Source organism: Phodopus roborovskii, unplaced genomic scaffold, assembly GCF_943737965.1.
Source record: "Phodopus roborovskii unplaced genomic scaffold, PHOROB, whole genome shotgun sequence".
NCBI classification, from domain to species: Eukaryota; Metazoa; Chordata; class Mammalia; order Rodentia; family Cricetidae; genus Phodopus; species Phodopus roborovskii.
This window is the reverse complement of record NW_026127015.1, coordinates 191,814-208,982: the sequence shown is the minus strand read 5'-3', so window position 1 is coordinate 208,982 and position 17,169 is coordinate 191,814. Positions and strand designations below refer to the sequence as shown.

At 42.3% G+C, this 17,169-nt stretch overlaps 1 pseudogene; it reads left to right on the top strand.

Annotated features, from left to right (window-relative positions):
• Window positions 1-272: 272 nt before the first annotated feature.
• Window positions 273-17,169, top strand: part of LOC127214757 (sodium- and chloride-dependent transporter XTRP3A-like) — a 28,011-nt pseudogene continuing 11,114 nt past the window's right edge.

Sequence of the window (17,169 nt, the reverse complement as noted above, 5' to 3'; positions counted from 1 at the left end):
ACATGCCATTTCTTTTTCTGTTCTTTCTTTCTTTCTTTTTTCTTTTCAATATTTTGATGGACAAAGAGGCCAGCCCAGACCCATAGGGTAGGGGAGAGAACTCTCCTTTTGGTGCAAGGATCAATGAAGAATAGTGACCATATTTAATTCACCAAGTATGCTCCTTGCTGGCCCTTCCCCTCTGATGTCTCATTTGGTCCCAGCTACCTGCCCTCTGGGGATGTACACAAATGCCACCCCCTGCTTAATGTGTGCCTGGTGCTGAACATGGCATGCACGAGTGTGAGGTCATTTCATCATCACCACACCACTTAGGGGTGTTGGGCCATCGTAATGATACCTGGATGCAGAAGCCAAGCATCTATGCGAACATACCAGGTGTGGCCTACTGCACCCTTCCAGAGTGACCTTCAGTCACTGTCCCCTGGCACCTCCAGGATGTGATTCTCCTAGTTTGTAAAAGCAAAGGATCTAGAGCCATCAGTGTTCATACATGTTCTGTATACCTTTCATGCCCAAGAAAGGGAAGCAGACAGGAAGCCTGAGCCATTGTTTAAGGAATGAGGAAGGGTCCACCTGATGTGACCTCCTCCATCTTTGGAAGAAATATGTCCGGGGCATTAGAACTCATCTTCAAACTGCCTCCTCATGATGAAGAGCTATGAAGGCCATCAGAGTGTGCTGAGGCAGCAATGTATGCTGTATATTGGAAAACAGGGGAGGCTGCCTGGCCCCTTGGGCACTGACATGCACTTACTGGCCTGAGTTCTCAGTGGAGTGGGAGGAGTTGCTCTGTAATGCTATTGATACCTGTATAGTCTGCCACATGCAAAGTCAACAACTTACAGCTCTCTGGTTATGTTTGGGATGACAAAGGTTGACAATACTCCCAAGCGAACACACTTTAGAGCAACCTAATGGCAAATTCTCACTTCTCACAGTGATACACACTGTGGGACCTCATAGATCAGACCTGGCTGGGGGTAAGTGTTGTCTGTCTGTCACACTCCTGCCACATGGATGGGGCTGGCTCCAGGAACTTGACCTCCAAAAGGAGCAAGTTCACATCAGGCATGTAGTTGGCCCTTCTCCATAGTTCTGCTGGGTGGTTTTGGGAAAGCTCTGAGCTTTAGTTTGCTCTTTGGAAGGAGGACAATGCTTTTGTGTGAACTAACTGCATAAACAAAATACTGAGCCCAGGACCTGACACTTAGATGTCAAAAATCCGTTACTGATCTACCATCTCAGATGATCAGAGTTGAGGGGTAGTAATTCCCAAGATGATGTCATAGGTGTGGTATCAGGTCTAATGAAAACCTAAAGGAAGAGTGTTCTTGTTTGGGGATCTCACCATAGTTGTGTCATTCAAGTCCCACTGGTTAAATGACACATATCTGATCTTCAGCATGGCCCTCTGCTTTGCTCACAGGTGTTGCTATTGTGGTGGTCTCCTTCTTCCTCTCAATGTACTACAACGTCATCAATGCCTGGGGCTTCTGGTATCTCTTCTACTCCTTCCAGGTAAGCCAACCTCTGGTCAGAGCAAAAGCAAAAAGGGTAGAAGATGCAGGGCCACTCACAAAGTGGGGAGCTGGTAGAGGATGAGAACGCCAGCCTGTGGGAACCCTCTCAGTGAGGGGGGAGCGTGATGGGAGCCACAAGCCAAGCAGGGATGACAGAATCTGGATCCACTACTTATCACAATGTAAGCCAAACTATGCACTGTGTGTGCGCACGTGTGCATGCATGTGCGTTTGCATGTGTGTACACACATGTGCACAATCATTTCTGAGGAGCAGGTCCACAGCACTCATTGGAATATCTACAGGAATATTTTCAATGACAAGCATTTTAAACAGTGCATTATCTAAATTCTTGTTACTGATATTCTGGAAGGGTCTAGGCTTTGTGGAAAATAAATATGAGCCACAATTCCACACTAAGCGCTGGAATGTTCCTCTCCACCAGTCACATTCTATCCCACCCCACCCCCATCTTCATCCTTTTCACTCTCAGAGACTCTAATCCCACTGCCCCCATATCAGCCTCTTTCCAGATGGAAAAAGAAGAGAAGGACCCAGGAATTACCACTCTAATATCCATGCATTCCATACTTCACAGAACTTCCCCCCCCTTACCCCTGCAGTAAATCCTCTTCCAAGGTTACAGGATAATGACACAGCAGACCTTCACTTGCACTTCTATGGGCCATGCAGGTCCCCGGAACATATAAATCTACACTGGCATGGCCATATACACGACATGAGAGCTTTTGTTCAATCCCAGGAGCTACAAGTGACTCTATAGGACTCTACTTTATGGGAGGGTGTGGGTCCTTCTTAGTGGGTACATTTAGCAAAGCAAATATAAGGACCCTATCTTTACCTTCTGATGCAGATGAAGGGAGAAGAACACTGAAAATCTCTCAGTTGTTCCATGCCCTAGAGCTTCTTCATGTAGCATGTTCATTGGCAGGAATATTAAAAAAAAAAAACAAAAACAAACAAACAAACAAAAAAAAAAAAAAAAAAACTGACGTCGAGCTCATCTCAAGCAAAGGACCCCAGAGGTATCCTCAGATTTGCAGCCAAATATGTGAAACAGTGTGAATTAGAGTGGCCTCAGCAGAGGGCCCAGAGAATATCGGCTAGGCAACTGAGCTTAGAGGGCTTCTGTTTCTTAGCTAGGACCTGCTGCTGGTTCCATCAGACACCACAGTGTCTCCCTCCTGTGGCCTGTACATACAAATGGGCTCACTGCTCAAGATTCTAACTCAAGTACCTTCACAGCTTTGTTTTTAAATTATTTTTAAAGTTTATCTTATTTATTTTATGTATATGGGTGTTTCACCTGAATGTCTATGTACAACATGCATGCCTGGTGCCTGCAGAGGCCAGGAGAGCGTGTCAAATTCCCTGGGACTAGAGTTACAGAAGGGGAGCCATCCTATGGTTACTGGGAATCTAACCTGGGGAAAAACAGCCAGTACCCTTAACTAGTGAGCCATCTCTCTAGACCTACAACTGGTTTTGAACAGGGTAGCTACAAGGATCTGGAAAGACTAGGCCAGGAAGCCTCTGATCCACTGTACTCTGTTGTTTCACGCAAGCCAGGCTAGCCCATATTTACAGGATAAGGTGTGAAGCCTCCTGTCAAAGACGCTTCCTATCATCCCACCAAGCCCTTGACCTTTCCCTTGACTGTCTGTTGATTCTCACTTCATTGAAAAGGATCCCCTGCCATGGTCTGTCTGCCCACTTAATGGTAACGGCACAGGCTACGACGAGGAGTATGAAAAGGCTTCGTCAATGCAGTACTTCTGGTGCAGGAAAACACTCAACATCTCACCATCCATCCAGGAGAATGGAGGAGTGCAGTGGGAGCCAGCACTGTGCCTCATCCTGGCCTGGCTGATGGTGTATCTGTGCATCCTGAGGGGCACTGAGTCAACCAGCAAGTTGTGCTAGGGAGTGTGATGGGACTGAATCTGGTCCATGCTAGGAGCTGTCTCTTGCTGTCCAGAGTAGAGGCTCAGTGGGTCAGAAGGCATGGATGGTGTTATTGGCATGTCCCTGTACTAGCTGACAGTGGAGGGTGTCAGAAGTGATTAAAGTTGTAGCACTGAATCTGAAATGACAGGCCCCAGCCAGTTCTCACACTCACCTGTACCAGGTCATTTCATGGAGATATTCAAACACCCTGCTATTCAGTCCTTCCACCTCAAATGCCAGAGCTATTATTCTGTGGAGGGAACCTCAACATCAGACTAGCCAGCCTCTGGGGACTTTATTGTGTAGTTGGATTTGGGGTCCCATTTCAAAGTGCTTTCAGGAAATCAATACTACCCAGAACTGTTGGGTTCTCCCTTGGTTTTTTGTTTTGTTTTGTTTTGTTTTGTTTTGTTCTGTTGTGTGGTATGGGGTTTTAGTTCTTGTTTTGGCTTTTATTTTTAAAGTGTCTCCTTATGTACTTCAGGCTGGCATGAAACTGGCTGAACGGCCCAAGTTGGCCTCAAACTCAGTGATCCTCCTGACTCAGCCTTCTGAGTGTTGGGATTTTAGGCCACAGATATGCCAAAATACCCAGCAAAGGCCTTTTATTTGCCTAAGCTCGTTCTTTCTGTTGAAATGCCCAGGTTTCCATTCATCCTAGGGCTGGAGTATCTGCTGTATTTCCTTCACCCGTACCTGTTTCAAACTGGGGTGAATGCTCCATATTCAGCTATTAGGCAAAGCAAATCCATAGTGGATCACGGTGTCTTATTCTTCTAACAGCCCCTCAGAGTAGATACATGAGGTCACTCCCAAAAGGATTAGATAAGCAAAGTATTATTCGCAAAATCACAGCCAGGGACAGCAGACTCAGGACATAGCCCATATTTACTCCAAGCTCTTCCCATCCTATTGGTGACATGCAGCATGAATATTCTCTTCACATCCTTTGTGACTTAGTCATTTACAATTTTTCTTCTTCTGACAATCCCATGAGACCCCTAGATCTCACTCTCCTGATCACCTGCCTGCCTTCTCCAGCACTGACATGTTTGTTCGGTTTTGTTCTTTCATGAGGCATCAAGCTTAGAACAACCTATGTCATTGAGATATTGCATGACAACCCCAATGTTGTTTCTGGTATGACATATCACATTATTTTCTAAGTCCCCATAGTGGCCAGCATCTTAGCCCCAAAGCACTTTGCCTCACAGCTGAGCAGAAGAATCAGGGTGTTCTTTCTCAGCTGAGATCAGACCTTGCAGCATCTGCTCTGTCCCAACCTAGACCAAGCATGATCCAAAAGATCTAATGGTGATGTCTGTACCCTTGAATATTAAAGCAGTCCTTTCCTCTCCAGGCCTCTTATAGTTGTGAAAATAAGTAGAGTCTGGACATGATGCCATATTAATCCTCACCATCTATTTTCTCTCCTTATACTATGACCCCCCACCCTGACTGAAATGCCCCAGGGTTCCATGTATGGGGAAAGATGCTGCCTTTTCCTTTTTGTTTGAAATCTCTTTTATTCTCCTCTGAAGTTTTACTTATTGGTCAGAGTTATTTCTCCTGATAGGTTAAGCTAAAGCTAGATCACATGTCCAGCCATCCTTCCCACAAGAAAAAGAAGGAAGCCACTTTGTGAGGACTCTAGAAAGCCCAGAAGAAACACAGCCCACTGGCGGGGGTGGGGGTAGAAGTCCAGAGCTTTCCCCGAATGTCTTCTTAGTGCCCAGTGTTATGGACCCGGTTCAGCCCTCCCCCATGCCCCTGAATTTCTTTGACATCACTGGCAAAAGGACTCTTATCCATTTGCATCTCACCTGGTTTGACATATTAGATATTTGGGTAAATTCACTAACCCCCTAAATGTGTAAGAAGCCATGGTAAACATATATCCCACATTCTCAGTGTCCTTCTGACAGTCTTAGAAGTACATGAAGTATGGTGCCATGCCAAGGAAGAAATGGAAGACTGAGATTAATTGAAGCATATCAAGACATGGTCACTAGCTGGGTTTCTCAGAGGTGGATCCAACCTAAAAGAAGATTGATAAAACAAAACCAACCTTGTGAAAAGTTTTGTTTTGTTTTGTTTTTGTCTATGAATCTAGGCATACATAGAAAGTGAATTACCCAAAATTTCCCACCCAGGGTAGGCAGATGTTTATCTGAAAGCCCTTACTTTCAGGCTTTTAGAAGTCAGGGTGACCCTGAGTCTGAGATTCCCCTGCCAAAGAGACTAAGAACACATCCTTAAATTGTGATGCATGTCAACAGGGAAAGAAGATTGGCTTAACCAAATAGACTTTTCTTTTTATGAAGAATGCACAAAATCAGTACATTTGTTGCATTTGTTGTGGGGACTTTGCCCTGTGCACTGTTTTCTACATATGGACATGCCTAACCAGGCTCCCCTCGGATCCCATCCAGAAAACCCAGTTCTGCCCCTTAAGACACTAATTTCACTTTGGAGATAACATAGATCCTGTAAGTGATTAGTCTTTCTGATTTTCTTGGGACCTCAGAAAGCTGAGTCAAATCTGGCTGAAAAAACAAAACAGAACAAACAAACAAACAAAAAAAAAACAAAAACAAAAACAAAACAAAACAAAACAAAAAAAAAAAAAAACGTGTTGTGTGGGCTCCTCCAGCCTTTCAGCCTTTCTTAGAGAAACAGGGGCTCGGGGAGTGTTGCCTCTCATGCACTGGAGAAGAAATTTCATGGGGGCAACAGACATGAGCAGCCATGTCCCACACTTTCTTTCTCTAGACCATACTCAGAACCTGTGTCCTACTCAGGACCAGTGCTACCCACAGCTCTTAGCAGCTGTGGATGCAGCCTAAATGCCAAAGAATTAAGGTTTTTGTGGGAGTGGCTGTCCCCATCTCTCCAGCAGTCTTATTCTGTTCCTGGATGCCTACAGGTGGTCTACTTCATCGCGTTGATGCCCTACTGTGTGCTGATATCTACTTGGTCCGTGGCCTCACAATCCACGGAGCTACCAATGGCCTGAGGTACATGTTCACACCCAAGGTATGGTTTGCAAGGGAAGGGGACTGTCACTTTCTGGGATACCTGGGAGGAAGGGGAAAGAGGGTAAGATCTGTAATCATCAGAGCTGGTGTGAGCCCATGACTGGGCCAAAGACTATAGATATCCTGGAAGTTATGTTCTCTGTAGCCTGTCCTGCAGCCCTCACTACAACTAGTGACTAGTGCCTGTGCCTTCCTTCAGGTCTTCCTGCTCCAGTTCTCACCTAAAGCCCAGTCCAGACTCCCCACTAAGCTAGGGACCATGGACATCTCTCCAGTCATCTCCCTTATCTGATCCCATATTTTCTTAGACCTTTTCCCTCTAGGGAATGCTATGGTCCCGTCCCTAACGTTTTTTTTTTCCAGTCACCCTAGCCATTGTTCTTCAGTGTAGATGTTATTGAATTTAGAGTAGGGCACATTCTTTGCTGGACAAATGGCTGGAATCATATGACTGTATCCTTTCAAAATGGACACTCTTATTGCATAGGCCTTAAGTGTCAGTACTGGAGTAATCTCGAACTTGACTCCACATCCACCTAAATTTCCTGTGTGGTAAGACTGTTGTTGTGGTAGGCTGGTGATTTAGATGTTTTATGTGTTTTAGACTATTAGACCAGGCAATACTCAATTGCACTCTCCATGGGTAGGGTGCCATAGAGGGTATGAGAGGAAGATTGCTGAGTAGTTTACCTGCCAGGAAATACACTGGAGACATTCTGAGACATGGACCTAGAATTCAGCCCCAAGTCATTCTGACTACCTGTGAGTTGGAAGTAATTTCTTCCCCATCTCTGAGCTTTCATCTCCTGGGAGGGAAGAGTTTGGGATTAGAGCTCAGGATTCCTCAGCCCTATCCCTACTGGCCTTCTAGATGAAACAGCTAGCCAACCCCAAGGCCTGGATCAATGCAGCCATGCAGATCTTCTCCTCACTGGGCTTGGGGTTTGGCAGCCTGATTGCCTTTGCCAGCTACAATGACCCCTCCAACAACTGCCAGAAGCATGCCATCATTGTGTCCATCATCAACAGCTCCCACCTCCAGATATGCCAGCATCGTGTCCTTCTCCATCTACGGCTTCAAGGCCACCTTCAACTATGAAAACTGCTTAAACAAGTGAGTCTAAGCTGTCCCTCAGAACCGTGGACCCCAAGTGGGAAGGCAAGGCTCCAAAGCCCTGAGCTGAAAGGGAGACTGGGAAGGACTGGGTTCCCAGAAGTCAAGGAGTAGACTAAAGACACCAGTATTGAGGTCTGCAATGTGAGGGTCAGTTCTGTTTCCTCGACGTGCTAATTGCTGCCTTCTACCAGCACTAGAAACTGAGGGTCCAGAAAGCAAAGGCCGCCTTGCAGGGAATGGGACATTTAAGGTAGGCATTGCACTTAGCAGAAAGGGGCGTTCAGGAAAAAACAAAACCAAAACCAAACAACAACAACAACAAACACACCAGTGTCTTCATCTCATTTGTAAGCAAGGCCTCTCTAGCCGAGTCTACTGTCTTTGGCTTCCCTCAAAACAAATGCTAATATGTCCAGTAGGGAGGTCACTTACATGAGTAGCCATCTCTAAACTAGGACTTAAATTAATGGAAATCAGTATACATGCAAATCATTTAATTCGTACTGTGATATAAAATTAAGCTTAATAATTCTAGGCCAAATGTAGTGGTGCATGCCTTTAATCTCACCAATATGGAGGCAGAGTCAAATGAATCTCTTAAGTTTGAGACTAGCCTGGTCTACACAACAAATTCCAAGACAGCCGAGGTTGCATAGTAAGGCCCTGCCTGAAAATAAGTAAATATGTTTAAGTGATTCTAAACTTATTTCTAAGCGGTTGGTCAATGGCATTAGCCACATTCTTGTGTTGTCACCACCAAAGGGTACGAATCTGGCTATGAAGTATTGAATGCTTCCAACATCCTACCCAATCTCACTGGAGGCCACTTATCCAGATGTGAAGTAGCCTGTTGGGAGGTAGTTTCTGTTCTCATCTCTTCTGCACTGGGCAGGAGGGAAGAGGCTACCCACCTTCCTCCCAGGTTTTAGAGCCAATGGCTTTTTAGTGGTATATGTTAAGATGATAGTCTGCTCTGCAGGGTGATTCTGCTGCTGACAAATTCTTTTGAGCTAGAAGATGGCTTTCTGACAGCCAGCAACCTGGAGGAGGTGAAGGACTACCTGGCATCCACCTACCCAAGCAAGTATAGTAAAGTGTTCCCACACATTAGAAACTGCAGCTTGGAGTCAGAGCTGAACACTGTAAGAGGCCTGGAAAGGGTGGGCACTGCCTCTCTCCACACGGTCCATGAAGACTTGTGGAGAGAGACATGGTCCCCTGCAACAGTGATGAGAGACTGGACTCCTGCTCTCTCCCAGCTGCTACTAGGAATTCTTTTCATTTCCCTGTGTCTTTTTGAAATTTCCAAAACTTGAGAAAGGCAAAGGACAAGGTAACACACTGTCTTACTTAGGGTTACTTAGAGGAGGAGAGGGTTTATTTGGCTGCACTCTCACATTGCTGTTCATCATTGTAGGAAGTAGGGACAGAAATTCGAACAAGGTAGAAAGCTGCAGGCAGGAGCTGATGCAGAGACCATGGATGGGTGCTGCTTACAGTTTGCTCAACCTGTTTTATTTATAGAGCCCAGCACCACCAACAACACAACGGACAGTGTACTCTCCCAGCAACCATTAATTAAAAAAATGCTTTACAGACAGATCTTATGGAAGCATTTCTCAGCTGAGGTTCCCTACTTCCAAGTTGACATAAAACTATCCAGCACTCAAACACCAATATTTCCAATTCTCAAATAAACACTATAAACCTTTTTGTTACATAAAATGTAGATTTTTATACAGGACAAACAAAATTATTTTAAGGACACACAATTAAATGTCCCTGAAATTAATAGAAAGTTTTCCCTACTCATTGTAGACAAAATCCCTTACAGTTTTGTGCCCATGATACATTGTTTTTAAATTTTATTTATTAACATAATATCCATGCATGCCTATGAAGGGCCTGATGATTTGATACAAGTATGACATATATAGCCGCTAGACCAATGCCCCTAGCATTTCCTTCTCCTCATACATGGATAATATATATATATATATATATATACATATATATATATATATATATATTACTCTTCTAGTTATTTTTGTGTATCATGGATTCTTCTAGATTAGAGTTACCTACACTTCTGGGCACAGAAGCAGCGATTTCTGCTTCTAATTCCTGTGTTTTTGTGACTCTTGTCTAACCTCTGTCTTCACTCGCTGCCTTTCCATCTTCTTGGAGGTTCATTTATCACTTTCTACAAATGAGTGCAAAAATGCATTATTTGTCTATGATTTGTTTTATTTACCATGATGCCTGCACTTGTCTCTACCTTTACACTTGACAAGATTTCATTCTTTTTATGGCTAAGTATTATTCCTTTGTGGATACATACCACGTGATTTGTATATGTTCACTCTTCCATGGATGGTTTTATATCCTAGAGTTTTTTTAAAGGAATATCACAGTAAACATGAGAGTGCTGCTATATCCTTGACACATGGCTGTTAAGATCCCTTTGCAATAATATCTAATTGTGGTTTTTATTTGTATTCCCTTGAAGATTAATGATGCTGACTTTTTGTTCATATATTTGCTGGCTATTTGTGTCTTAAATTTTTAGATGTTTTTATTTTATTTGACACATATGAGTATTTTGCTTGCATGTGTATGTGTATGCCAAATGTATGTCTGGTGCTCGCAGGGGTAAGAAGAGGGCTATGACAGTGGTTATGAGTTGCCACGTGGGTGCTGGAAACTGAACCCAGGTCTTCTGCAGGAGCAGCAGGCGCTCTTAACCAGTGAGCCAGCCCTGACGTCCCCTCATTTCTTTTTAAAGAAATGTCTATGTAGCCCATTTCTTTGCCCATTTTTTAAGGTGGACTCTTTGCTCTCCAGTTGTTTCAGCTCTAAATAAATAGAATTAAGGGAATGAGAGGTATTGGCAATAAAAGAGTCAAAATGCTAATGAAAGATGTCAAGATGACTCCAGGAAAGGAAAGATACTCTATGGAGCAGATGTCCTAGTTAATTTTCTGTTCCTGTGAAGAGACACTATGTATTATGTACTCTGTACTCTGTACTATGTACTATGTTCTATGCTTATCAAAAAAGCATTTAATTGAGGCTTTGCTTACAGTTGCTTTGAGTCTATGATCGTGGAAGGAAGCATGGCAGCAGGCTAGCAGGAAGAATGCCTGCTTATATCTAATCCACAGGCAAGAGGCAGAGGGAGGGGAAGGGTGAATGGGGAAGGAGTAAGAGGTAGGACATTGTAGAAGAAAGAGAGGATTGGGTTCAGCCTGGGCTCCCTCAATGGCATACACACTCCCTTCAACAAGGCCATCTCTCCTAACCTTCTAAAATAGTTCTACCCACTGTGAACCAAGGGCTCAAATATATGAGCCTGTGGGCACCATTCTCATTCAAACCATCACAGAGTTCTTATTATTATTGTTGTTGTTGTTATTATTATTGTTGTTTTTGTTATTATTACTGTTGTTATTATTATTATTATTAATGTGTTCATACTACCCAAGACAGTTCACAGATTCAGCTCAATCCTTACCAATAATAATGTTCATAGAATCAGAAAAAAAATCTTAAAATCTACATGACACTATTGAGTAAAAGAACGAAACTGAAGTCATATCAATACCTGATTTTAAGGCTGTCTACAAAGTGTCTGGTATTGGCTTGAGAAAAGACAAGGAGACAAGTACAACATAGTAGAGTACCTGGAAATCCACATATTTCTATCAAAGACACCAAGAGAATACATTGGAAAGCCATCATATCAATTACTGATGCTAGATCCACATCTCACATGCTGTACAAAAGTCCAAAAGTATGAAAAGTCTAAGGGGAAACAGGGGGAAACACTTGAAGACATAGGTTTGTGTGTACCTATGTTTTGGGATAAGACCCCAAAACTTGCAACAGAGTAAAAACCAGTGGGATTACATCAAAGAAAGATCTTTCTGTGCAATAAAAGAAATAGTCAATAGCATGAAGAAAATATTTAGGAACTCACACACACATTCACAGAGTAAGGGGGAGACTTAAATAAATAATATTGTTTTGTTAGCAGTTGTACTAAGTAATGACATTTTTAAAATAGTAAATACATAAAAAACAAATTTAATTATGGCATTTTAATACATAAGTTTCATTGCTCCTTATTCTTATTCACCTTCTCTCTATCCTCCCTCTTTACCCCTTCTTTCTGGTATAATTTAGAGGGAAAGTATATGTTGGAGGTGTAAGAATAGAGGAATTACTATAAAAATACAAAAAGAAGTCATAAAAAGCTGCTCAAGTAAGATGATTGTGGTTGATACATTGTTTATGAACTAATGAAGCAATGAAGATCAGAGAAGCAAAGCATCCAGGCTACCAGAGAGCTCTGTCCTGTACCAGGGCTGGAGAGATATTATTCATAGCAAGCTGGAGACTAATTGCCAAGAGTAAATACTTAATGCCCTGCTCCTATCTTATATATTAGTGCTGGGGATTAAAGCTGTGAGCTCTGTTTCTCTTTTAGACTGATTCACTTCTGGTGTAGCCCTGAATGGCCTTGTAAATCCAACATTAAGTATTTTTGAATTTTATATTTTCTTACTCTCTGTTGTTGACTGTGGCCTTCTCTTGTGGCTCACCTTTTAGTTGTAACAGGATTTGCTTTAAACTCTGTAGGGATATGGAAGAGTGTTATCTCTCCCTCCATCTTTGTTCCTGGGGATTGGGTTTTGATTTAGGAACATGCTTTCTCTCATTCACCTAAGTCTGTCAGATAATTTCCTTTGTGAATGTCTTTGCATATCTTCTGTTACATTGCTATTGTAAATAGTGTCTTTCTCCTTATTTCTACCATTGTTTATGTTGGTGGCAGAAGAAACAAACATTTTTGTATGTTAGTCTTGTACCTTGAAATCTTGATGCATTTCCTAATGAATTCTCACAACTACAGATTGCTCATATTTTCTCTATAAACTATCCTATAACCTGTGGATATAATTTAGCACATTTCTTTTCAGTGTCTGTATTTCAACCCTTTTTTATTGTGGTTTCACTATTATTATTGATTTTATTGGAGTCTCAGGCACAATTGTTTTCCTGTACTTTGAACACAGTGAAATTCCAAGTTTTAGGTGAACACTCTGACTAGTTCTTAGATTTACTATAAAGACTTTTTCAGACTGCTTTTAGAGAATACTTTCAAGGCCAGGATAAAGGTTCCATGGCCTTTGCTTATTGGTTAGGTTAGGGAGTAGTTGGTTGTTTTTTTGTTTGTTTGTTTGTTTTGTTTTGATTTTCTCTTTTTTTTTTTTTTTAATTTTATTTAATTTTATATAATAGTCCCATTAAATGAAAACAAACATTTATATACAATATTTGGGAATTTGGGTGTCGTTCTTTCCAAACTACTTCCTGCTGATAAGGGGCGCTGTCTTGGGGGATTCGAAGAAGATTCAGATATCCTGGCTGTAGTTTGTAGGGATGTTTTGTCTAGCTGTTTGGAATGTAGGATCAGCTTGTATTCTGTTTCAGGCAGTCTGGCATGATCAAACCACATTAGTCTGGAAGGAGTCCACATCTTTTCATTTTCTGTGGAAACAAAAATAGAAATCCTTTTCCCCAGTAACTTGTCCTTCAACTTAAATTTTGGAGTCAAAGCACTTTTTTTTTTTTTTTTCTTTTAATATATTATTTTACATGTCGATCCCAGTTCCCTCTCCTTCCCTCCCTCCTCCCTCCCTCGCTCACTCCCCTGAGCCCTCCCTCCTTCCTTCCCTCCCTTTTTACCCTCTCTGCCCTCTCACATGCACTCTAAACACCCTCCCCTCCCATCCCCCCACCCCAATTCCATATGTAGGGGAGTGCCATCCAGTTGGGGTCATGTAGATCTGACAGGTTCTGTGAAGTAGGGACTAGGGCTTCTCTCCTGTCTCTAGATTAAGGCAGTTATCCCTCCATGGGGGATATGTTTGCAAAGTTCTTTTGTGAACCAGGGACACATCCTGGCTCCGCTGTCTGGGGTCTCTTAGACTGCTCAGTCCTTCTGGCTGAGACCCATAATCAGGGGGGCCTGAGTCAGTCCCATGCTGGCTTCCCAGCTATCAGTCTAGTGGCCCTTAGCTCCTCCTTGTTCAGTTAAGCTGTCTCTATGAGTTTCTGCTGCATGGTCTTGTCCTCTCCATCTGCATGTAGGTTCTAGTTCGACTCAGTGTTTATGTATGAGTGTTTGATCCTTTTTTCAACAGGCATTAGTTGAGGGCTCCATGGAGAAGTTAGTTGTTGATCTCACTCTCTGGGAAGGGCATTTATGATAGTCTTTCCACATAAGCTCAACTTGTTAGTTGAGAGCAATCTTATTGTTCTCTCGACCTTTCTTTGTGTTCAATTTTATCTTCAAACCAATATTGGCTCCCTCTTTTATCTTCTCTCTCTCTGTCTCTGTCTCTCTCTCTCTCTCTCTCTCTTTCCTATATTCTATTCCTAACCAGGCTCAATCTTCCTGGTCGCACATGTTTTCCTTTCCTCCCCCTCATTTTCTCCTACTTCTCTCTCCATTCGCTGTCCTCCCCCACTTCACCTGAGCTCTGGGGGACTTGCCCCTTCCCAGTTCTGTAAGGGACTTTATATGAATCTCTTAGAATACACCTTGTATCCTAGTTCGTCTGGTGATGTGAATTATAGGCTGGTGATCATTTGATATATATCTAAAATCCATATATGAGTGAGTACATACTGTGTTCCTCTTTTTGTGACTGGGTTACCTCATTCAGGATGGTTTCTTCAAGTGCCATCCACTTGCCTGCGAATTTCAAGATACCATTATTTTTTTCTGCAGAGTAGTATTCCATTGTGTAGATTTGCCACATCTTCATTAACCATTCTTCAATTGAGGGGCATCTAGGTTGCTTCCAGGTTCTTGCTATTACAAATAATGCTGCTATGAACATAGTTGAACAGATGTCTTTGTTGCATGGATGTGAATCCTTTGGGTATATGCCTAAGAGGGGGATTGCCAGGTCCTGTGGTAAACTAATTCCCATTTTCCTGAGGAACTGCCATACTGATCTCCAAAATGGCTGTATGAGTTTGCACTCCCACCAGCAGTGGAGGAGTGTTCCACTTTCTCCACATCCTCTCTAACATAAGTCATCACTGGTGTTTCTAATTTTAGCCATTCTGGCAGGGGTAAGATGGTATCTCAAAGTTGTTTTGATTTGCATTTCCCTGATAGATAAGGATGTGGAGCATTTTCTTAAGTGTCTTTCAGCCTTTTTGATTTCCTCCATTGAGATTTCTTTCTTCAGTTCTGTACCCCATTTTTTAATAGGGTTATTTGGTGTTTTGTTGACTAGTTTCTTGAGTTCTTTGTATATTTTGGAGATCAGCCCTTTGTCAGATATAGGATTAGTGAAAATCTTTTCCCAGTCTGTGGGCTGCCATTTGTTCTTGTCAACTGTGTCCTTTGCCTTACAGAAGCTTCTAAGTTTGAAGAGGTCCCATTTATTAATTATTTCTTTCAGTGTCTTTGCCCCTGGAGTTATGTTCAAGAAGTGGTCTCCTATACCAATTTGTTCAAGGGTACCTCCTACTTTCTCTTCTAAGAGGTTCAATGTGGCTGGATAGATGTTGGGGTCTTTGATCCATTTGGACTTGAGTTTTGTGCATAGCAACAGACATGGGTCTATCTGCAGTCTTCTACACACCCTCATCCAATTTTGCCAGCACCATTTGTTGAAGATGCTGTCCTCGCCCCATTGTATAATTTTAGCTGTTTTGTCGAAAATCAGGTGTTCATAGGTGCGTGGATTAATATCAGGATTTTCAATTCGATTCCATTGGTCTACCTGTCTATTTTTATGCCAATACCAGGCTGTTTTCAGAACTATAGCTCTGTAGTAGAGTTTAAAGTCAGGAATGGTGATGCCTTCTGAAGTTCTTTTATTGTATAGAGTTGTTTTGGCTATCCTGGGTCTTTTGTTTTACCATATAAAGTTGATTATTATCGGTGAAGAATTGTGGTGGGATTTTAATGGGGATTGTATTGAATCTGTAGATTGCTTTTGGTAAGATTGCCATTTTTACTATGTTAATCCTACCTAAGCAAGAGCATGGGAGATCTTTCCATTATTTTTTTTTGTTTTTTTTTTTTTTTTTTTTTTTTTTTTTTTTTTTGTCTTTTGTTTTCTGGGGTGTACCATTGTCCACGGAGAGATACAACACTTTCCTCTTTTTGCTTGTTGTTCTAGTTAGAGTTATAATTGCTATGAAGAAAGGCCATGACCCAAAGCAAGTTGGGGAGGAAAGGGTTTATTTGTCTTACACCTCCATCAGGACCTCAAGGTAGATTCCTGTAGATAAGAACTGATGTAGAGGCCACGAGGTGTGCTGCTTACTGGCTGCTCCCCTCCCCATCACTAATTAAGAAAATGCCCTGCAACTTATGGAAGCATCTTCTCAGTTGTGGTCCCCTCTGTTCAGATAACTGTAGTTTGTGTTAAGTTGACATAAAACTAACCAGCAACGTTGTAGAGCTCTGGGCCCTGCCTACAGGATCTATAGCCTGACCCTCCATTCCTGCACAACTCAGACACCAAGACGCTGACACCCAGGCTTCGAGATCTAGATCCCACTTGGGCAACTATGGCACCTGTTCTAAGCTTTGGCATCCATTCAGTTGCCTTCTTTTGGTTCTGACACTTAGTTTTTCCTTGCTTGTTTTTGAGATTGGCTTTATGTCCAAGATGTTATAATTACTGATTTTATTTTATTTTATGTTTTTAGAATTACTTTCTTTCCCCTGCTCCTGCCATTCTCTCTCTCTTATTTCCTTTCCTTTCTAATATATATTCTCTACTGTTTGAAATTTGGACTTTCATATCTCCTTCCTGAAATCTCTTAATTAATATTTAACTTAACACAGCTTAATGTTAGAGAGTATTCATGAGTTCCCTTTCAAAAAGTGAAAGAATTTTAGATCACTTTCTCCTGTCTTTCCTGTCTTTGCATTTTTAAAGACAGAAGAATGATATAGAAATCCTGATCTTCCCACCTCTGCCCCCTGAGTGCTGGGATGAATGGTGTGTGCCAGACCTGGTTCTCCTCTTCCATTTTAAACATTATTGTCATGTAGTTCTGGCCCTTTGAGCCTATAACTTTCTAAATACCGCAAACTTAGGATGCATAAGGCAGTGAGATCTGTCCCTGGGCTCAGGGATGGACACACACACACACACACACACAAATACACACACACACACACACACACACACACACACAATTTTATTTGTAAATACTCTTTCTTGCATTCCAGCTATCTTTGGGAGAGAGGAGCTAGATTTAAAATACCTTCCTGTGGGGCTAAATAGATGGTTCATCAGTTAGAAAAGCTTGGTGTTCTTCCAGAAGACCGGAATTTACTCCCCAACACTCACATCAAGTAGTTCAAAGTCACCCCCCAAAGCATCCGATGTTTCCTTCTGGCCTTGTGGGCACCTGCACACACATGGTACACAAACACACATGTACATGTACATATGCATATAACTAAATAAATCTTCTT